This window comes from Lepus europaeus, chromosome 18 (genome assembly GCF_033115175.1).
Source record: "Lepus europaeus isolate LE1 chromosome 18, mLepTim1.pri, whole genome shotgun sequence".
NCBI classification, from domain to species: Eukaryota; Metazoa; Chordata; class Mammalia; order Lagomorpha; family Leporidae; genus Lepus; species Lepus europaeus.
The window spans coordinates 64,393,747-64,417,004 of NC_084844.1; positions in this window are offsets into that span (position 1 = coordinate 64,393,747).

Sequence of the window (23,258 nt, forward strand, 5' to 3'; positions counted from 1 at the left end):
CTATATAAATTCATAAAAGGCATTTTTCTTTAAATGTTCTACAATATGCAATGAGAGAAATTTCTAAGTTCCAGTATCCGTATCCTACTCTTTTTTTTAAGATGGAGAAAAAAATCTCCAGGCTCAGACTCACTTCTCAAATGCCCCATATCACCAACACTGGGCCAGGCTGATGCTGGGAGCCTGAGACTCAATCCAGGTCTCCCACATATACAGCAGGGACCCACCTACTTGCATTATTACTTCTGCCTCCCATGGTGTGCACTGGAGGTAGATGGAATCAGGAGCAAGATTTTGGAGTCAAATCCAAGAAATCCTAGAAATGGGGCCTGGGTATTTTGCTAGCTGGGCCAAACACCAAATTCAGCATCCAAGTATTAATTTTTGCCTGCTTATATTTTAGGAATCAGAACCAAAGGAGTTCCAAAATATGCCTAAGAAGAAGACAACTAAATAATCAGTTATATTATTTTAAATACACAATTATAATATTTTCTAGTATTTAAAGGAACTTAGAATCAATAGCAGATAGTAATCATGATATTAAAGGAATATTGTTATAGCATGACCCAGTTTGACATGATTTTCCCAGTTAAAGTTTAGAAAAATAATTATAATCAAATTAATAAGATACATTTAACCCTTAATGTATATAAAAACATGCCAGATGCAAACTTTTCCATAGTATTATCCTGCTTTGCTATACATTCATTCTAGAACACAGCCAATCACATTAAAAACTCAATGTTCTTCCAGTGAATGAAGGAGTGAATTAAAAATGTAGTAACAAACAGGTTCAGTGCCTGCTAGGTCTTTAATAATAGTAGTAGTAGTAATGATAATATTTCAGGTTAAATTTACATGAGTGATCACTGAAATATAAAGGAAAATGGATTTTTGAATATTAAACAATCCAAAGAATAGAGCTCCCATCAGATCTATTTTATGGAGATATCAGAGAATCAGTTTTGTCAAGCAAATGACAAATAGAGAATCTAAACTGAGATTGATTGTAGGAATATTGAAATCTTTAAACATAGGTTTACACATTAGAATTGTAAATATATATGTTTACAGAGATGTTTGATATTACAGGTAGCTCACAGAGATAATTAATTATGTTTAGCTAGGTAGATATTAGCTTAGGTGAGTAACAGGGGCTGATGAAAATGGGAAGAAAATGAGAATGGAAAAAAAAATTATGTGCAATGGAATGAGGAAACAAATTCTGAAAGCAGACAAGCAATTACACTGAAATTAATTGCTCATGTCAGATGGGCTTAGCCCTCTCCCTGTCCCCTAACCAAGGAGGCTGTTAGGTATGATAGCACTGTATTGATAAGGTTCTGGTAGGATTTTCAGGAAACCCACATTCAGAAAACCCCTTCCTGAATTTCCCAGAGAAAGGAGGATGGGAATAGAAACAGGGGAACCATACTCATGTCAACTAAAAACTACAGTCTGAACACACCCTGGGATCTTAGCCCATTACTGAGGTGCTGCCTGAGCTACCAGGTGTACTCCTCTTCATTATTTTCTTTATTAATCATGGCTAGTCTGCTTACCACTACTTTCTGTCTCACTTCTGAATTCATTCTTGTGCAAAGACAAGAACCTCCAAGCAGCCATCTCCATTAATGTATTTCTCTACTAATATTACCACCAAAATTTAGGGAAAGAGAACAAAATGACACTTTGAAATAATATGAGGGAAGGGGATGAACAGGTGAAGTGTGGTACAAGCATGATGATTTTTGACATCTTTTACTGTCAGATGGACAAGAAATCCACATGTTATTTAAAGATAGTAATTGTAATTTGTGGAAGCCTAAATATTTAAGGATACAATCTAGAAAATAAAAATACAAGAAAAATGTAAAATATTTTAAAATAGATAAATAAGTAGCATGATACACTCTGGAGTAGTGAGTGCTGTATACTAGATTTGTCAAATATTACTTTCCCATATTAGCTTTTATCATTTTAAGACTGAAATAGTAAGAGCTAAAATTCACTGCAATGACCACAACATTGCATCTCACATCTCCAGAAGTTATCTAATTTCTGAAAATGATGTCTTCATGTATTAGAAAGATTTTACAGCTTTATGTGTTCATGTATCTATTACCAATATTACTAAAAGTGCTACAAGTAAGAAACAATGAATGGCCTTTGTCTCCCTGTAAGAGAACAAGTCAGATGAGACAGAGGCAGCAGTAAGCAACTTAATGAAGCTTAATGAAGGTGCACATGTGAGAGACCGGGTGTTATTGTTACCCGTCTTTTACTTCGAAAGTCATACTGTGCCTGTGCTTTGGATCTCTAGTACAATCCTGAAATGTTATTTGTCACTATTGACACATGCAGGTAGAAATACCCTTAATTGATGTAAAATACTTTACTGTGTGACTAGGAATGAATCCAGAGAGGTTACCTTCTTGGTTCCCTTCACTGCAGCCTCTGATCAACAATGACAGGAGGAGAGGGAGTGAAAGGCTGGTTTCTTAAGCTGCTCATTGCTGTCTTGATAGATCCTGTCCAGTCTTGACAAGTATCCCTCTTTCCTGTCATCTTCTCAGTCCTTGGTTTCAATTTCCTGATGTTCTGCCACAGGGAGCCTCAACCCCTCCTCACTTTCCTCCCCTCCCCTCCAGGCCTGCATTAGGGAGGGAGGTGACTGATGTCTCCTACTGGTGGAAGAGGCTTCCCATGGAGTCTGGGTACCTGCATGGCCTGAAGGAAGGGGTGGGGCCCCCATGACTGTGGGTGGTAGCAGAGGCCCTGGCTGTAACCAAGTTACACTATGCAGAAAGGGTCACTTTCAGAGGCTTAGAGAGGACTAAAGTTTTTGTTGTTTTAAAGATTTTTTTTTATTTCTTTGAAAGACAGAGTTATACAGAGAGGTAGAGCCCTAGAGAGAGAGAGAAGTCTTCCATCCACTGGTTCACTCCCCAAATGACTGCAATGCCTGCACTGGGCCAATCTGGAACCAGGAACCAGGAGCTTCCTCTGGGTCTCCCAAGCAGGTGAAGGGGCCCAAAGACTGCTTTCCTAGGCCACAGCAGAGAGCTGGATTGGAAGTGGAGCAGCCGGTCTCAAGCTGGTGCCCATGTGGAATGAAAGCACTGCAGGCAGCAACTTCACCCGCTATGCCACAGTGCCAGCCCCAGGACTAAGGTTTAAACAGCAGTTTTCCACCCCACCCCTCCCCTACTCCTGTTCATTCTGCAAGTGCCAGAGGGAGCTTCAGATTCAACACTGTGCACACAAGCCAGATCTGGCAGTAGGAGGTCATGTGATCCAGGCAGACTCCAGAGGTAAGCAGAGCAGCTGGGGGCTGAGCAGGGATGCTGTCTGCTTCTGTCTGTCCCCTGGGGGGCTGTGACTGCACAGAGCTGGGAGCACAGGGATGGGGGTGCCAGCCAGAGGAAGCTACAGGGACAGGATGTGTCTGGGACACTGGCTGAGAGGCTACAGGCAACTTTCACCAAAACAGGGTTGGGTGGGGGCTGGGTGCCATTCTGTATTTCCACATGGATCTGGGTGTGAGCTTCTCCCATCTACACCACAGCCTCTGGCCCAGAGCTGGCTTGGGGACCCAGGCTTTTGGGAGGGGCACTCAGCTTTGTGAGGCAGCGTCCTTCCCTGACCCCTCTGGTGAGACCCTGGCTGCAGTGAGGTCGGAAAATCAAGGCAGGCCTCTCTCAATGATCTGATTTTCCAGCTGTCTGAATGACAGGTCCTGGCCCCGGACAACTGCACAGCCCTCATTGCTCCCACTTCTCAGGAGCTTCCTTGGATGTTCTGACACACCCTGTTAAGGCAGCTCGAGTGGATTCTGGCTAAGCCTGACCTTCCTCTGAACCAGCTTGCCCGAAAAAGCCCCACCCAGCCTCATTTGGGCCCAAGTGGCTTTCTCTGAAGAGCCCTGCTCTCACAACAGGAATTGCTGGCTGTCCTGGCAGTAAACAGGAAACATCATTCTGTTGGGGAAAAATAACCCTCTCAGCACACAGTAATAAATAAGTGGCTAGCTTATATCCCGTGCTAAACTGACCCGAGGCTGACTCTGCCATGTCTGAGCAGAGCCTCAGGGGTGGACTGGCCAGGACCCTCCAGTGAGTGTCCCTGGTGTTTGGGAGGCAGGAGCAGCCCAGTGGGGAAGGGGAAGAGGGCAGAGGACACCTGTGTGGTCACATGGCAGGGGAAGGAGGAGATGCAGTGAAGTTTCTGGTCACAGCCAGAGTGGTGTCAGACACTGGGCCACCTCACTAAATGTGATGAAATGCAGCTTTCCACTCACATCAGGACCTGGGTCTCTGTGTCCAGCAGGTACAGTCCCATGAGTCCCCCTCAGATGGTTGCAGTGGAGGCCTGCAGGATGGGGAAGCCTTGGTGATGCCCTCTAGGAGCTGGAGACCAGGTTCCCTGGCACAGCTGCCCCCTTGCAGAGTGTGTTCAGGGAGACGAAGCCTGTTTCCCTGCAAGGAAAGAGACACGGACAAGGTTGAGAGGACACGATCAGCAGGGTCAGTCATGGTCACTGTCACTGACCCTCGCATAAGTCTTGTTGCACACACGGTTTTTCATAACACATTTCCATGCGCCCAGGTAAACCCATCTTTTGATTCCATTTTCTATAGACTTGCTGCCATCTCCTTGGGTGTCACTGCAGCAAACAGAAATGGCTGTCAGAAAAGATGGCAGGGAAGCCAGGCTGCCAGAACCGCTCCCTCATCCTCTGCTGTTTTTCTTTTTTTTTTTTAACTTTTATTTAATGAATATAAATTTCCAGTGTACAGCTTATGGATTACAATGGCTTCCCCCTCCCATAACTTCCCTCCCACCCGCAACCCTCCCCTCTCCCGCTCCCTCTCCCCTTCCATTCACATCAAGATTCATTTTCAATTCGCTTTATATACAGAAGATCAATTTAGTATAAAGATTTCAACAGTTTGCATCCACATAGAAACACAAAGTGAAACATACTGTTTGAGTACTAGTTATAGCATTAAATCAAAATGTACAGTACATTAAGGACAGAGATCCCACATGAGGAGCAAGTGCATAGTGGCTCCTGTTGTTGACCCAACAAATTTTTTTTTCTTTTAACTTTTATTTAATGAATATAAATTTCCAGTGTACAGCTTATGGATTACAATGGCTTCCCCCTCCCATAACTTCCCTCCCACCCGCAACCCTCCCCTCTCCCGCTCCCTCTCCCCTTCCATTCACATCAAGATTCATTTTCAATTCTCTTTATATACAGAAGATCAATTTAGTATAAAGATTTCAACAGTTTGCATCCACATAGAAACACAAAGTGAAACATACTGTTTGAGTACTAGTTATAGCATTAAATCAAAATGTACAGTACATTAAGGACAGAGATCCCACATGAGGAGCAAGTGCATAGTGGCTCCTGTTGTTGACCCAACAAATTTTTTTTTCTTTTAACTTTTATTTAATGAATATAAATTTCCAGTGTACAGCTTATGGATTACAATGGCTTCCCCCCCCATAACTTCCCTCCCACCCGCAATCCTCCCCTCTCCCGCTCCCTCTCCCCTTCCATTTGCATCAAGATTCATTTTCAATTCTCTTTATATACAGAAGATCAATTTAGTATAAAGATTTCAACAGTTTGCACCCACATAGAAACACAAAGTGAAACATACTGTTTGAGTACTAGTTATAGCATTAAATCAAAATGTACAGCACATTAAGGACAGAGATCCCACATGAGGAGCAAGTGCACAGTGGCTCCTGTTGTTGACCCAACAAATTGACACTCTAGTTTATGGCGCCAGTAACCATCCTAGGCTGTCGTCACGAGTTGCCAAGGCTATGGAAGCCTTCCAAGTTCCCCGACTCTGATCATATTTAGACAAGGTCATAAAAGACAGGGTGAGGATAGTAACCAATGATCCTAAGAGTGGCCTTAACCAGGTCTGAACAATTATACAGCATTAAGTGAGGAAGAGGACCATCAGCACACACAGGTTGGGAGTAGAGCCATTGGTGGCAGAGTAGAGGTCATGATTACAAAGGAATGAGGCCCAAGTGCACTAGACAGGGCCTAGAACAAAGGACAGAGTCATTATCAGAGGAGCTAAGAAAGGTGCTGTCCAAGCTACAATTAAGTTTTCTGATTGAGAGGCAAATAGAACCTGACAGAAGGGGCTTGACAACAATCTGGTGGGCTTTAGGCCTTGTAAATCCAGAGGCCCAGACCTATCTATCTCTTCACATGGGGTATATCCTAAGGGAGGTGTGAACCTCCTAGGGGAAGGCACTCTGTTGACTTTCATTACTTGGCTGTCCTGAGAGGAGAGCTGGCCAGGTAAAGGCAGGTGGCATCTCTAACAAGAAATTTACAGTTCTGCCTGCAATGTTGCTGACCCTACTTGACCATACCCTCAGCTGCAGTGGTCACTTTGGAAGTTGGGCTGAGTGAAGGGCTTTTCAGCTTAGAGCCAATAAGATCTGTGGCTCTGACCTGGGCATCCTTCGACTCCAGGGCAGGTCCATTTCCAGTGATCCAACTCTTGGCAGAGCTGCCAGGGCTCTTCACAAGCTGACTTCTGCTGAAGCCCAGGCTTACCACATTGAAAGCCACTGCAGTGGACTGGCCTGTTGGGTCTCCTTGAGGGCAGATCACTGTACAGATCAGCCATTAATAGGCCTGCCACCCATTGCTTCTGATGCCCAGCTTTCTTTTCCTCCTGGTTTGTGTTAAAGCAGACCAGAGAATGCAAGTCAAGGGAGTGCCCGTTTCCCATCTATAATCTTCGGTGGCCTGAACTACAAGTCTATAGTCACAGGCATGTTCTGTAGTAGTTTTTCTAAGGTAGACAATGCCCATGAGGAAAATTATATTCTCACTTTAAAACTTTCTTTCCCTTTGGTCTGAAAGGGAGGTTTTTTCTACTTACTGTATACTTCGCTGATGGCGAAGTGAATCTAGCTATGAGATTATTATTTGAGTTCTTATTTTGGCTATGCTATTGCAGAAAAATGTTAGCCATCTCTTTTATAAGGTCTAAAGATTAAATTGTGCATCCTACAGATTCCTTCATAATAGAATTAATTTCCTACCTTGAGGAGAATAGAGAAATGAAAGAACAAGTTGGGCTTAGAATAGAGAAATGAGGAAGCAAGTCCTAGATCGCTTGCTGACAATAGCAATATCACATGAATACTTAGCAAACCGTTTCAACCATTAGATAACAACTTAAGAAAACATTTACCAGAAGGTCCAATGCCTTCTATAAATTTTAAGAATCATGTATTTGAAAACACCTCTTAAATATCTAACATGGTGTAGTTTGTTTAGCCAGTAAACTTAAGCACAACCATCTAAAATGTTTTTAGTTTCTTTCTACCAACAAGTCTAAAACATATGATACACAGATTCAGGTCATACAAATTAAAATGTATCTTTGATTGATTTTAGCAGCTTAAATTTATGGACAATCTTTTCTATAAGCCATTTAAAATAAAACTCTTAATAAAATTTCCCCATGTGGACATACAATATGTACACACATATAATATAGCATAATAGACCAATATAGCAATTTTAATAATAGCTTTTAAAATCTTTAACTCTTTTTGTAGATTGCCAATTGATTTGAATTGCTTTTTCTTTTTAGTAACCTCAGTTAACCATACTTTCTCTCAGTTGGTACTGTTAATACATTATTGGCTTCATCTGTTTACAGAGCCATCCCAAAGTACTGAATACAATAAAAGTGGCTGGAAAAAGTCCATAGGAACCTATAGGAGGACAGCTAAACACAGAACCAACAACGCTTTAGTTTTATGAGCAGCACATCATATATAACTGTGGATGACAAAAGACTTTAAGTCGCCATGTTTAAAATTATAAACTCATCAACCAACAAGAGGCACTTGCTTACTTCACAGTATTTTTGAAAGCACCTGTAGGATTTTACAAGTATTTAACCCTTTAAGCCTCTGGGGCTTTCTCATTAAGATAACTATCATGTCTAGTAACACAAGATCATTAGACTTTTTAATTCTCAAACATTTGTATTAATAGCATTTTCCATTATAGAAACTTAAAGTCTGGTACCACATCACATCTTGACAGTACTTCCAATATACTCCAAATAGACTGATTAGTTGGTGTCTCTATAAGATGAGAGACATAGGTCCTTCGATTTTTTCAGTTGGGCCCAAACTGGAAAAACCAAAGTCCAGGATTTACTGGAAATTTTAGAGACCAGATTGTTTGAAACTTTGATTTTTTGAATGCCTGTCAAGAATGCCAAGAAGGCTCAAAATCCAAAATATCTGGTTGAAATAAGATTTCTTAAAATCATGACATAACATAGACCAAATTTGATTATTGTTACAAGGTGATTATTCAAATTTTTGAAAAAAGCACATATTTAAATAACCCATAGCTCTTAATAAAAATTCAGCTGTTTTTGAACAATTAGAATTTAACAGACATCAAGAGAAAATAATAGATTACTTTAACACATTGCTTTAACAGAGCATCAGAGTTTAATTCTATGTCAAAGAGAAATTGAGCTTCCTGTGATCTTTTGCTGTGAGGTTTCCTTCCTTTACCTTCTTTCATATTGGTGACCATGTTTCTGTGTTTCTGTGTGTAACACATCTTTAAGCATCTTTTGCAGGGCAGGATGAGTGGCAACAAATTCTTTCAGTTTCTGTTTGCTATGAAAAGTCTTAATTTCACCTTCATTCACAAATGAGAGCTTTGCAGGATATAGTATTCTGGGCTGGCAGTTTTTCTCTCTTAGTACCTGGGCTATGTCTCGCCATTCCCTTCTAGCTTGTAGGGTTTCTGATGAGAAGTCTGCTGTGAGTCTAATTGGAGATCCTCTAAGAGTGATCTGACGTTTCTCTCTTGCACCTTTTAGGATCTTTTCTTTATGTTTCACTGTGGTGAGTTTGATTACAACGTGTCGTGGTGAGGATCTCTTTTGGTCATGTTTATTAGGGGTTCTATAAGCTTCCTGTACTAAGATGCCTCTGTCCTTCTCCAAACCTGGGAAATTTTCTGCTAGTATCTCACTGAAAATGCCTTCTAATCCTTTCTCCCTCTCCATGCCTTCAGGAACTCCTAGAACCCGAATGTTGGGTTTTTTAATAGTATCCTGTAGATTCCCGACAATATTTTTTAGATTTCTAATTTCTTCTTCTTTTCTTTGGTTTGCCTGTTTCCTTTCCTGTTCTCTGCCTTCTAAGTCTGATATTCTCTCTTCTGCTTCGCCCATTCTGTTTTTAAGGCTCTCTAATGTGTTTGTCATTTGATCTATTGAACTCTTCATTTCATTATGATTTCTAGTCACTATCAGAGTTTCTTGTTCCACTAGTTGTTTCATTTCATTTTGATTCCTCCTTAATATTTCACTTTCACGAGAGAGATTTTCTATCTTGTCCATGAAGGATTTCTGTAGTTCAAGAATTTGTTTTTGAGAACTTCTTAATGTTCTTATCAATTTTTTGAGATCCGCTTCTTGCATTTCTTTGATCTCATCATCTTCATAATCTTGAATTGGGGTGTCTTTTTCATTTGGGGGCGTCATAGTTTCTTCCTTGTTCTTGTTAGCTTGGTTTTTGCGTTTGTTGTTTGGCATGTTGGAGATATTTGGTTTCTTCACTGTGGTGTTTTTTCTTGTTACACTATGGCTCTATATTAAGTGGACTGTCTGCTTTCAGTGGAGCCTTAGAGGCTTGAGATGAGTGTGGACTGAGAGCTGTGTTTGGTTCCTCAGTGTTGAGGGTGTGTCAAGGATGACACTCCCAGGTTAGGTGTGGTAAATCTCTCTTTCTTTTTTTTGATTTAAAAGGGAAGTAATTCCGCACAGCTGAACGTAATTGGAGGTAGTTAGCAGGCAAATGATATACCCACAGGAGCCAGAGATCGGAATCTCTTTCCCAAGGGCCACACAGGGAATCTCTGCTGCCCTCAGTGTGGGCTCCAATTCTCCTGCAGTCTCCCACTGGGTTGCCAAGTTAGATGCTAATCTCCTGTTATTTCACCCCTCCCCACAGAGTCAGGTTTTTCTGCTAGGCTCAGGGCTGGTGCAGACCTGAGGTCGCCCTGCTTATGACGTATGTCCAAAATGGCGCCTGCTCTGTCTTGCTTGCCTGTGAGAGGTGAGCGGAGAGAGAGAAACTTGTGTCCGTATCAGTCACTTTTTTTATTTTTTATTTTTCTCTCTCTCTTCTAGTTAGCCTGGTGAACTTTTCCCCACGGAGTTTCAAGCCTCGTTCCCTCTAGCCTCCTCTTTCCGCTTGCCTGCTGGTATCTCGGGCTATGGAGGTTCGGCTCACCTCGCGTTCCAGCGCTGGTGCGTTGAGTCTGCCGCTGGTGTCCCGAACTTGGGCTCCCACGCTCTCCACGCAGGTCCACTGTGAATCACTAGTTCCGGAAGAGTTTCCTCTGCTGTTTCATCCCCTACTCTTCCTTGACCCTGCAGTATCTCCACTTATATTAAACTTTCTCTCCCCCCGGACTAAGTGTGCTTCCTGCCTATTCCGCCATCTTGCCGCCTCTCCTCGACCCAACAAATTGACACTCTAGTTTATGGTGCCAGTAACCACCCTAGGCTGTCGTCATGAGTTGCCAAGATATGGAAGCCATCCAAGTTTGCCGACACTGCTCATATTTAGACAAGGTCATAAAAGACAGAGTGAGGATAGTAACCAATGATCCTAAGAGTGGCATTTACCAGGTTTGAACAATTATACAGCATTAAGTGGGGAAGAGGACCATCAGTACACACATGTTGGGAGTAGAGCCATTGGTGGTAGAGTAGAGGTTATGATTACAAAGGAATGAGGCCCAAGTACGATAGACAGGGTCTAGAACAAAGGACAGAGTCATTATTAGAGGAGCTAAGAAAGGTGCTGTCTAAGCTACAATTAAGTTTTCTGATTGAGAGGCAAATAGAACCTGATAGAAGGGGCTTGATAATAATCTGGTGGGCTTTAGGCCTTGTAAATTCAGAGGCCCAGACCTATCTATCTCTTCACATGGGGTATATCCTAAGGGAGGTGTGAACCTCGTGGGGGAAGGCACTCTGTTGACTTTCATTACTTGGCTGGCCTGGGAGGAGAGCTGGCCAGGTAAAGGCAGGTGGCATCTCTAACAAGAAACTTACAGTTCTGTCTGCAATGTTGCTGACCCTACTTGACCATCCCCTCAGCTGCAATGGTCACTTTGGAAGTTGGGCTGAGTGAAGGGCTTTTCAGCTTAGAGCCAATAAGATCTGTGGCTCTGACCTGGGCATCCTTCGACTCCAGGGCAGGTCCATTTCCAGTGATCCAACTCTTGGCAGAGCTGCCAGGGCTCTTCACAAGCTGACTTCTGCTGAAGCCCAGGCTTACCACTTTGAAAGCCACCTCAGTGGACTGGCCTGTTGGGTCTCCTTGAGGGCAGATCACTGTACAGATCAGCCATTAATAGGCCTGCCACCCATTGCTTCTGATGCCCAGCTTTCTTTTCCTCCTGGTTTGTGTTAAAGCAGACCAGAGGATGCAAGTTTTAAGTGAGAATATAATTTTCCTCATGGGCATTGACTACCTTAGAAAAACTACTACAGAACATGCCTGTGACTATAGACTTGTAGTTCAGGCCCCCGAATATTAGAGATGGGACTTGGGCACTCCCTTGACTTGCATCCTCTGCTGTTTTTCTCACTACCTCTGCCAGCTCATGTTCTGCCCAAAGCTTCAGATCTATCATGACTGGAGAAGAAAGGGAATTTTAGGAGTAAAAAATCTTGGGGCTAGTGTTGTAGACAGCGGGTTGAGCCACCACCTGAAACACTGGTATCCCATATGGGAGTACCAGTTGGAGTCCAGGCTGCTGTACTGCTGAGCCAGTTCCCAGCTTGTGCTCATGGGAAGGCAGCAGAAGATGGCCCAAGTATTTGGGCCCCTGGAACTCACATAGGAGACCCAGATGGAGATCCAGGTTCCTGGCTTCCTTTGGCCTGGCCATTTGGGGAGTGAATCAGTGGATGGAAGTGCTCTTTCTCTTTGTTACTCTGCCTTTCAAACAAATAAAACAAAATCTTAAAGAAAAAAATCCTTTGGCACACTGATGTTGGAAGAAAGGGATCTTTCTCGAAGTCGGCGAATCCTAAAGGCTTCCATAGCCTTGGCAACTCATGACTAGAGCCTAGGGAGATTACTGATGCCATAAACAAGAATGTCAAATTGTTAAATCAACAATAAGAGTCACTGTGTACTTACGCCTCATGTGGGATCTGTCCTTAATGTGTTGTCCAATGTGAAGTAATGCTATAACTAGTACTGAAACAGTATTTTTATACTTTGTGTTTTTGTGTGGGTGCAAACTGATGAAATCTTTACTTTGTATATACTGAATCGACCTTCTGTATATAAAGATAATTGAAAATGAAAAAAAAACTTGGTTTTTAAATTGGAAATTTCATAGAAAATTAATCAATTTTTTAAAAAAAATATCATGTAGGATCTCTGTCCTTAATGTGTAGTACATTGTGATTTAATGCTATAACTAGTATTCCAACAGTATTTTTCACTTTGTGTTGCTATGTGGGTGCAAACTGTTGAATCTTTATTTAATATATACTAAACTGATCTTCTGTATATAAAGAGAATTGAAAATGAATCTTGATGTGAATGGAAGGGGAGAGGGAGCAGGAAAGGGGAGGGTTGCGGGTGGGAGGGAAGTTATGGGAGGGGACGATATTGTAATCCATAAACTGTACTTTGGAAATTTATATTCATTAAATAAAAGTTAAAAAAAGAAAGGGATCTTTCAATGAAAACTAATTGTAACTGACCCAGAATCTTCTCTCAGGACAGAGGCAGGCATGGAGTAGGGCTCAGGCTGGAGAGGCTGGTCAGACCCTGCTCAGATGCAGGTGTTGGGCCACCTCCCTCTGACTGTAGGGAATTAGGCCACCTCCCTCTGACCCAGGCCAGGGAGGGGGGAATCTGGAGCAGCTTCCTTTCCTGGTCTCCTTACAAGAGTGATCTGTGATTTTACATTGTCAGTTTCCATAATTTCAGAAACATCCATGCATAAAAGGAGACTTAACTTTCACCCACAGTTAAAAAAAAGATGTACAATGGTGACAATAATGTTAAAGCTTCTTTTTCTTTATTCCTCTTATTAGAGGAATTGATGTGCTAGGCTTCAAGTAATTAGGGCCCATGGGATTTTTGGAGAAACTGGCAGGCATGGAGTCAGCTCTCATCTCCAGGGGGCCCTGCCTTCCTCAGATGTTTTCAGCAGCAGGGACTGAGCACCAGGCAGATTCCCCACTGAGTTCTGGTGCCAGGTCTCAGACCCCTCCCAGAGCTCCCTGTCATGGTGAGGGGCATGGAGTCCAAGAACACCTTACAGGGAGACCAGGCTGGGGCCTCTGTGCTGGAACTACAGTGAGACAGCCTTCGCTTATGGCAAAGGAAAGGGAAGGAAAGCTCATCCAGTCTTCAGCAGATGTGGATTGAGTGATTTTATCGATTTTGAGTCAGTAAAGTAAGCTTTGTGTGTGAGAGCACACAGCCCACCACACCCATGGAATGTGAGATCTCCTAACTCAATGCCAGTCACAGGGTGTCCATGTGTTAAAGGCACAATGAGCATAGGTAACCTGTGGACACCTAAATCCCAAACAGAAAGTGTCTTGCATGCTGCACAAGGGAGCATTTGGTTCTCGTCTGTCTTTGATCTGTAAATGCACCGGTGTCCTGAGACCTGCTCCACACTGCCTATGCTGTCCCCAGCTGCCTTGCCCACAGGAGTCATCCCCATGTTCAGTGATGTCTGCTGTCTGCTGCGGTCATCACTCAGCCTCCCCCCACCACACACACTCGCACACACACACAACACAGGGAAGGACACAGTCTCCTCTAATGACATGATCTTGTTCAAGTGTGGATGCTGGCCTAGACCACACCCAAAGCAGGACAGTGAGCCATGCTGTCCTCTGACTGAGACACCTGCAGAGAACAGGGAGTCTGTGGAGTGGTGAGGCTGCCACAATTGGGCATGGTGCAGAGGGAAATGGATGCTCTGAATGGAGGAAATTTGAGCTCCATGGGGTGAGCTGGCCACATGGAGAGCCCTGGAACAGCAGCCCCTCTGGCTGCTTCCATAGGAACTGCTGGAGGCTATGTTTCACTCCTGAAGGAGCTCATGTAGAATGGCAGCATCACCAGCAATGTGCACCTGACACCCTGGGCTCAACAGACTCAACAGGCTTCATTATGTTGTTCTTTGAAATTAACAAACTTCCCCAGCAACTTCCAGAGGCTTAAAAATTGAGTAAAAAGGGGTGTTTGCACCTGCCCAGTTTCCCAGTTGTCTTGATTAAGAGTGTACGCTTGCTGCTGCTGCTGCTGCTAAGCCAGCACCCAGACCTGATAATAGCCATGTCCATGGTCCATCTGCGCATCCTGCTTGGTGCTGCATGCTCTATCAGCTTTGAAAAGCAAACAGCAGCCCGCACCGTGGCTTAACAGGCTAATCCTCCACCTTGCGGCGCCAGCACACCGGGTTCTAGTCCCGGTTGGGGCGCCGGATTCTATCCCGGTTGCCCCCCTTCCAGGCCAGCTCTCTGCTATGGCCCGGGAGTGCAGTGGAGGATGGCCCAAGTGCTTGGGCCCTGCACCCACATGGGAGACCAGGAGAAGCACCTGGCTCCTGCCATCGGATCAGCGTGATGCGCTGGCTGCAGCGGCCATTGGAGGGTGAACCAGCGGCAAAAAGGAAGACCTTTCTCTCTGTCTCTCTCTCTCTCACTATCCACTCTGCCTGTCAAAAAAGAAAAGAAAAAAAGCAAACAGCAACAGGTGTACTCATACAGGACCACACAGGATGATGGCATCACTGATCTGGGCACCCCCTGGGCTCTGCCAGTGCAACCCTGTGAACTCCTGGTCTTTTCCTGTCTCCATGACTTCGCCTGTTCCACATGTGCTATGGTGGACATTATGTAGAGGGTACCCTTACACACCAGCTTCTCTCACCTTTTAAAAATTAGACTCTAGGGTTTGGCACTAGGCCTGAGGCACCAGCATCCTGTATGGGTACCAGTTCAAGTCCCAGCTGCTCCACTTCCAACCCAGCTCCCTGCTGATGGCCTGGTAAAGCAGTAGAAGATGGCCCAAGTGCTTGGGCTCCTGCATCCACATAGGAGTCCTGGAAGAAGCTCCTGGTTCCTGGCTTTGAATCAGCTCAACCCAGCCATTGCAGTCATTTGGGGAGTAAACCTGTGGATGGAAGACCTTTATCTCTGTCACTCCCTCTCACGGTCTGCAACTCTACCTCTCAAATAAATAAAATCTTTCAAAAAAAGAAAATTTACAGAATTTTCATCCAGTTGATGAAGACACAATGAAAAAGTTAACCATATTGGGCTTTTGTTCTCTGTACTAAGATTGGCTTACACTACAACATCATTGATGTATACATGACATAGAAATAAAAGATAAACAATGGAGGGCTGGCACTGTGGCATAGCGGGTAAAGCCGTATTCTGCAATGGCTGTGGCTGGGCCAGGCAAGCTTCTTGCAGGTCTGCTACTTGGGTGGCAGTGGCCCAAGGACTTGGGCCATCAGCTGCCTTCTCAGGCACATTATCAAGGAGTGGATCAGAAGTGAAGCAGCTAGGTCATGAATCAGCACTCATTAGGGATGCTCACACTTCAAGTGGCAGTGAAGCCTTTTATGCCATAGCACTGGCCCTGGTTTACTTTATTTAGAATTGTTTAATTTTATTATTCTTTTATCAATCATTTCTTTTTTAATTTTTGATATATATATATATTGTTCTCATTTTCAATTCATTTTTATCTAGTATGTATTCCCATTTAGTTTCATAAAATTTAACAATGAGAATGATTTAGCAGTGTGCATTGTTTCTGTAACTTTTAAATTTTCATGAAACTTTAAGAAATTATAAAATAGTATCAAGTGTTCTTGGTTACCCATTACCTAGATTTACAAGTTAATCCCTGAAATTGCTTGTTCTCTCTACATGCGCATCACACACAAACACACACTATACTTGTTTTATCTCTATTGTTTGGAAGTGAATTGCAAAGTTTTTGCCACTTTCCCCTTAAACTGTTCACTATATAATATTTTTCTAAGAATGAGAGTATTCTCAATTCATAATACAGTAATTAAGAAACTATAACAGTTTGATAATAGTGTTACTTATACCCAAACTCTATATTTGAGTTTTCCACTCATTTCAGTAATGTCCTTTACAGCAGTTTACTTTCTTCTATGTACCACTCCTGTTCCCTTTTAGCATCAAACATTGAATTTATTTATCATATTTCTAACATTTTTCAACCTGGAAGAATTTTTGTCTTTCTTTTTCTTTCATTAACTGGATAAGCCAGTTAACTTGGATTTACCTTGTGATTCTCTACACCACATTCAAGTTGTGATTTTGTGTCAGAACTACCCCATAAGTGATATTGTGTCCTTCTGAGCACATTGGATCAGGAAATACATGATGTTGACTTGCTCTATCTTTGGAGATGTTAATTTCATAATTTCTTAAGGTGATATCTATCATGTTTCTCTACTGTGGAATTGGTAGTTGCCTATTAGTAATAAATAGTGGTGAAATATTTTGAAACTGTAATTAAATTATTAGGAAAATTTCAGCCAACCATTTTAGTATTTATTGATAATTATTGTCTGGCTCTGTTATTACTAGCATGTTTTCTAAATGGCTGTTTTTACAGTTCCCATTATTTTGTTAGTATTAATTGGTTGTTATCATAATTTATTTTTTAAAAGACTGATTTACTTTATCTAAAAGGCACAGTTACAGAGAGAGAGGGGAGAGTAAGAGGAGTCTTCCAACTGCTGGTTCACTCTTCAAATGGCCACAAAAGCTAGGGCTGACTGAGGCCCTAACCAGAAGCCAGGAGCCTCATCTGGGTCTGTCACATGAGTGCAGGGGCCCATGTAGATGGCCATTCCACTGCATTCCCAGGCACATCATTAGGGAGCTTGATTAGAAGTGGAGCAGCTGATGCCAGCGCCGCGGCTCAGTAGGCTAATCCTCCACCTTGCGGCGCCGGCACACCGGGTTCTAGTCCCGGTCGGGGCACCGATCCTGTCCCGGTTGCCCCTCTTCCAGGCCAGCTCTCTGCTGTGGCCAGGGAGTGCAGTGGAGGATGGCCCAAGTTCTTGGGCCCTGCACCCCATGGGAGACCGGATAAGCACCTGGCTCCTGCCATTGGAACAGCGCGGTGCGCCGGCCGCAGCGCGCCTACCGTGGCGGCCATTGGAGGGTGAACCAATGGCAAAAGGAAGACCTTTCTCTCTGTCTCCCTCTACTGTCCACTCTGCCTGTCAAAAATAAAAAAAAAGAAGTGGAGCAGCCAAGATTCCCATCTGTATCCATATGGGATGCTGCATTGCAGGCAGCAGTTTAACCTGATAACAGTGGTAGTCCTACTTTAATAAAAGTGTTCCCTTCTCCTCCAACTATTTATTCACTTTTATAACAATAGAAGCTCATAGCATTTTATTTTACTCAACAAATTAAAATGTGCTACTATTTAAATACTTGACTCCTGTAGTTGACCATTGGTAGCCATTCAAGCTGGTTTCTGTATCCTTTTGAATTCTCTCCATTAATCTAATGATTTCCTTATTTACAGCATGATTAAATGTTCCAATGTCATTTCTAAATACTAGTCTCTTTCTTCAGTCTGGAAGAAATCATTGCACTATAAACCTGTTTCCTTGCAATGAAGAATCCAGAAAATAAGATGTAGATGAAAGGATTACAGTGTTTATTTTAGTCTAAATCATATTTAATCTTAATCCTATAATTCCTTCAATTCTAGAATATATAAGCATGTAGATATAGGATGCTTATCCATACTGTAATAAAAATCAAACATAGTAGGAACTCATTGTTTATTCATAGTTTTATCTGTCTTTATACTGAGGTATCATAATCACAATAATGTTTACAAGTTTACTTGGATATGTTTTCCCCCACTCAGTGTGGTTGTTTTTCATTTGAACTTCATTTAAGTTTTTTTGTTCCTGTTTTATACTCTCTGACATAATCACTCGATTCCTGTTTGATTGCATGAGTAATACATCAACATGTTTGTAAAAGTTAAATAGTACTAAAATGTATAATTACAACAGATAGCACTGCTCCCACAGTTCTTGGTGGTGTGTGTTAGGGGAGAAAGTGTACCCTAAAAATTCATAATTTGAAGAAGATAAATCCTAGTACCTTAGAATATAAATTTATTTGGAAATAGGACCATTAAAGAAATGACTGATTGGCCAGCGCAGCGGCTCACTTGGCTAATCCTCCACCTGCGGTGCCGGCACTACTAGTTCTAGTCCTGGTTGGGGTGCTGGTTCTGTCCTTGTTGCTCCTCTTCCAGTCCAGCTCTCTGCTGTGGCCCTGGAAGGCAGTAGAGGATTGCCCAAGTGCTTAGGCCCTGCATCCACATAGGAGATCAGGAGGAAGCACCTGGTTCCTGGCTTCAGATGGGTGCAGCGCCAGCCGCAGCAGCCATTTGGGGAGTGAACCAGAAGAAGGAAGACCTTTCTCTCTGTCTCTCTCACTGTCTATAAATCTACCCGTCAAAAAAAATGACTGATATACAGTGAGCCTTTTGAGGTGAACTGTCATCCAAGGACTGATGCTCTTACAAAAGAAAAAAATTAGGACAAAAGGATCAGGTATGTTCATACACAAAGGAAAGAACAGGTGAGCATACAGGAAGAATGTGACCATCTTCAAATCAAAGGAGGCCTTGGAAGGAACCAGACCTATTGATACTTTCATCTTGGAATTCTAACTTCCAGTACTGTGAACAAACACATTTTTGTTATATAAGCCAGCCAGTGTGCATTTTTATGATTTCCCTGGATAAAAACTATAGTAAAGATGTTACTTATTCCTGGGTCACAATATGTGCCTGCACTCAAGTAGATCTAGTTGCAACAGAACATTTCTAGTGGGCCAGGAAGCCAATGATCAACCCTTTTTGAAGATTCTACTCCAGATGATTCGAGCTAGTCTCTTGGACACCGGATTGTAAATTACTTCTGGTAAGAGGATCCCAAAGTGACTAAATGGTTTTATATGGTGAGTTTCATCCAGGTCCAAACAAGATGTGCTATTAACAAATGTCAGTATCTCATTCTTTAACTATAATCCCCATAAATTTCACATGAAAAAATATGGAAAGCTGGGAATTCAACTGTCATCATAACTCAGCAACCTGAATAATTGTGTGTGTGTGTGTGTGTGTGTTTAGCAATTTCAATCCAGTGACTATAGGAAATGGGAGACTCTTCTAGAATTCTCATGAAAATGTTCTGTTTCTCAGACTGTGGCTTGAGCTGAGTTTGGAGTGTGAAATTGTCAATGTTTGTCTTATATTTTAAATGTTTATTTATTTATTTATTTGAAAGTAAGAATTAGAGGCAGAGGTAGAGAGAGAGAGAGAGAGAGAGAGAGAGAGTATTCCCTTTGTTGGTTTACAATGGTCACATAGCAGGAGCAGAGCCAATCCAAAGGCAGGAGCCAAGGGCTTCTTCCAGGTCTCCCATGTGGGTGCAGGGGCTCATGGACTTGGTCCATATTCTACAGATTTCCTAGCCTATAGCAGAGAGCTGGATTGGAAATAGAGCAGCTGGGACTAAAACTGGCACCCATGCGGGATGCTGGCACTACAGGCAATGGCTTTACTTGCTACAACACAGCACCAGCCCCTGTCAATATCTTTTTGTATGTGCTCAAGAGGCAAGTGAATCCACCTACACAATAGTCCTTATGAATGATCATTATGGCCATAATCAAATATAGCCATTATTTGGCTCCCAAGTCATGTGTTTTACTTGCCACTACACAGAATCTACTACAACTTGTTTCACTTTTATGTCACTGCAGGTCACAGAATTCTAATACCAAAATCTCATTGTCACAGACTCTGCACTATAGTTAAGTCTAAAGGATTAGTAAAAAAAAATAGAACAGAACTTTGCAACAAAGAATTAAGGGATGGCTAAAAGACAGGGCCAAACTAATCCCCATACTCCATCTATACAGGCCTATTTCCTTGGATGAATTCCATAACAATCAGTAACTATTGAAGAGAGATAAAACACTAGTAATTTGAACTGAGAAAGTTTTATATAAAATTATCTGTAATATAAATACAGTTACAAACGATTGGTGACTAATAAAGACAGGTCATTTAAATGTCATTAGTATGGCAGATATAAGGATGACTGAGGTAGAATACCCAAGGAGTCTTTCCCAGGGTTAAGGTTCATATTTGTTCATATCTGTTGGTTAGGGCATAGCTGTGACTCACTTGTGGAATTGTTATGATGAAGGCTCAGACTAACATGAGCCAAGTAAGGCATGTAGGGTACAAAACAGGAAGAGGCACTCATTCTTATATGTCAACTCTACCACTTCTGTGAGAATGAATGCCTTAGACTTTGCATCTAAGTCTAGCATTATCTTTATATTCTCTATAAGTGAAAATTACATGCACTGTTTTTCACTAGAAACCTATATTTGTGCTTCTCACTTTATAAGTGATTATGCCAAATTACTCATTCATTTTCATCAAAATACAGTGGCTAGTGTTGTGGGGCAGAAGGTTAAACTGCTCTCTGTGATGCCAGCATCCCATCTGAGTTCTGGTTGAGTCTTGGCTGTTCCACTTCCAATCTATTTCACTCCTATGGAAGGTGGTCCAAGTACTTGGGTCCCTGCCATCCATATGGGAACTCCAGATAGAGTTCCAGGCTCTTGACTTCACCCTGATCCAGTAGAGGCTTTGTGGTCATTTGAGGAGTGAACCAACAAATTAAAGATCTTGATCTCTCTCTTTCTCCCTCCCCCTCCTCCTCCCCCCCTTTCTCTCCTTTCCTCCCTCCTTCCCTCCCACTCAGCTTTTCAAGAAAATAAATGTTTAAAAATACAATTAAAATAAATACCTTAATGAGATCATCCCTTTTCAAATTTCTCTTTGTCTTTGACTTATTACTATCACCTAGATATATCATTAGTAACCAATTTATGCTAACACTAGAAGTAACCTGTTGATTTATTGGTAGGCACTATCATTGTGACATCATCAAGTAACTCAAAATTCTGTCAGTTGCTATAGTGATTTTATTGTACACTGCTCCCTATAACCAGGTATATGAAGATCTTTTTATAGGCACATATGAATTTTACTTTATTGTTATATTATTCAAAATTAATTATTGAATTGAAATTTTGTTATTTATTTTTTTTTTCTTTTACCTTTCTTTTTTTTTTATTAAACTTTTATTTAATGAATATAAATTTCCAAGGTATAGCTTATGGGTTACAATGGTTTCCCCCCTCCCATAACTTCCCTCCCGCCCGCAACCCTCCCCCCTCCCGCTCCCTCTCCCCTTCCATTCATGTAAAGATTCATTTTCAATTCTCTTTGTATACAGAAGATCAGTTTAGTATATACTAGGTAAAGATTTCAACATTTTGCCCATATAGCAACATCAAGTGAAAAAGCTACCATTGGATTACTAATTATAGCATTAAATAGCAATGTACAGCACATTAAAGACAGAGATCCTACATAATTTTTTTTTTCAAAATAATTAATTTTCTATGCCATTTCCATTTTAACCCCAGGTTGTTTTGTTTTTTTTTTTTTCATTTCCAATTCTCTTTATATACAGAAGATCACTTCAGTATATAATTAGCAAAGACCTCATCAGTATGCGCCCACACAGAAACGCAAAGTATAAAAATACTGTTTGAGTACCAGTCCTAGCATCACTTGGTTTTAGACGACACATTAGGGACAGATCCCGCATGGGGTGTAAGTACACAGTGACTCCTGTTGCTGACTTAACAATTTGACACTCCTGTTCATGGCGTCAGTAATCTCCCTGGGCTCTAGTCATGAGTTGCCAGGGCTATGGAAGCCTTTAGAGTTCACTGACTTTGATATTGTTCCGATAGGGTCATAGTCAAAGTGGAGGTTCTCTCCTCCCTTCGGAGAAGGGTACCTCCTTCTTTGAAGGCCCCGTTCTTTCCACTGGGATCTCACTCACAGAGATCATTCATTTAGGTCTTTTTTTTTTTTTCCATGATATCTTGGCTTTCCATGCCTGCTATACTCTCATGGGCTCTTCAGCCAGATCTGAATGCCTTGAGGGCTGATTCTGAGGCCGGAGTGCTGTCTAGGACATCTGCCATCCTATGAGTCTGCTGTGTATCCCACTTCCCATGTTGGATCTTTCTCTCCCTTTTTGATTCTATCAGTTAGTATTAGCAGATACTTGTCTTGTTTGTGTGATCTCTTTGACTCTTAGACCTATCGGAGCTATCAATTGTGAGCTGAAATTGATTACTTGGACTAGTGCGATGGTATTGGTACATGCCATCTTGATGGAATTGTGTTGGAATCCCCTGCACATTTCTGACTCCACCATTTACGGCCAGTCCGATTGAGCATGTTCCTAATTGTTCATTTCCTCCCTCTCTTTTTCCACTCTTAGATTTAACAGGGATCACTTTTCAGTTAAAATTTAAACACCTGAGAATAATTGTGTGTTAATTACTGAGTTCAACCAATAGTACTAGAACAACAACAACAACAACAAATAGAGTATTACATTGTACATCTAAAGTCAGGACAGGAGCTGATCAGTTCATTGTTGTTTATAGTGTCCATTTCACTTAACAGGTTTTCTCTTTGGCGCTCAGTTGTCACCGATCAGGGAAAACAAATGATATTTCTCTCTTTGGGACTGGCTCAATTCACTCAGCATGATGTTTTCCAGATTGCTCCATCTTGTTGCAAATGACTGGGTTTCATTGTTTCTTACTGCTGTATAGTATTCTATGGAGTACATGTCCCACAATTTCTTTATCCAGTCTACTGTTGATGGGCATTTGGGTTGGTTCCAGGTCTTAGCTATTGTGAATTGAGCTGCAATAAACATTAATGTGCAGATGGCTTTTTTATTTGCCAAATTAATTTCCTTTGGGTAAATTCCAAGGAGTGGGATGGCTGGGTTGTATGGTAGGGTTATGTTCAGGTTTCTGAGGAATCTCCAGACAGACTTCCATAGTGGCTTAACCAGTTTGCATTCCCACCAACAGTGGGTTAGTGTCCCTTTTTCCCCACATCCTCTCCAGCATCTGTTGTTGGTAGATTTCTGAATGTGAGCTATTCTC